At 45.7% G+C, this 647-nt stretch overlaps 1 pseudogene; it reads left to right on the forward strand.

The window, feature by feature from the left end:
• The first annotated feature begins 246 nt into the window (after nucleotides 1-246).
• LOC112473086 lies at nucleotides 247-365 on the forward strand (annotated as a pseudogene).
• Nucleotides 366-647: the final 282 nt, after the last annotated feature.

Below are 647 nucleotides of genomic sequence, written 5' to 3' on the forward strand. Positions count from 1 at the left end.
GTTCTGACAGACCAGTTAGGATAATTAGTCAGGATAAACCAGAGTATGCTACAGTAACAAAAAACTCTGAAACCTCAGTGACATAACACATGAGTGGTTTATTTCTCACTTGTGATGCATGCTTGTTCTGGGTCCTCTGATCTAGTCACCCAGAGACCTAGGTTAAGGAGACCCTACCATTTTCAAGCTGCACCCACTGGAACATGTGACCTGCTTAGGTACCACGGCAGGAAAAGAGAAACTGGAGTCTATGGCCATGCCACCCTGAACAAGCTCGATCTCGTCTGATCTCGGAAGCTAAGCAGGGTCGGGCCTGGTTAGTACTTGGATGGGAGGCCACCTAGGAAAACCAGATGCTGTAGGCATGAAAAACAAAAAATAAGGGATTGTAAGCTGACAAGTTCCTTGCAATCTGTGAGATCAACCAAGGGTTGCCTCGCCTAAAAAATAAAATAAATAAATAAATAAGAGAGAAACTGGAGAATCGTGCATGGGTTTTAAACTGCTTCAGCTAGGAGGGATACACATCACTTCTCACCATCCATTGGCCCAGACGAGTCACATGGGCCTTCTCAAATGCAAGGGGGGCTGGGAAGTACAGCATTCCTCTGAAAGAAGAAGAGAAGTAGACATCAGTAAGGTCCCCC

This window comes from Pteropus alecto, unplaced genomic scaffold (genome assembly GCF_000325575.1).
Source record: "Pteropus alecto unplaced genomic scaffold, ASM32557v1 scaffold39, whole genome shotgun sequence".
In the NCBI taxonomy this organism is placed as follows: domain Eukaryota; kingdom Metazoa; phylum Chordata; class Mammalia; order Chiroptera; family Pteropodidae; genus Pteropus; species Pteropus alecto.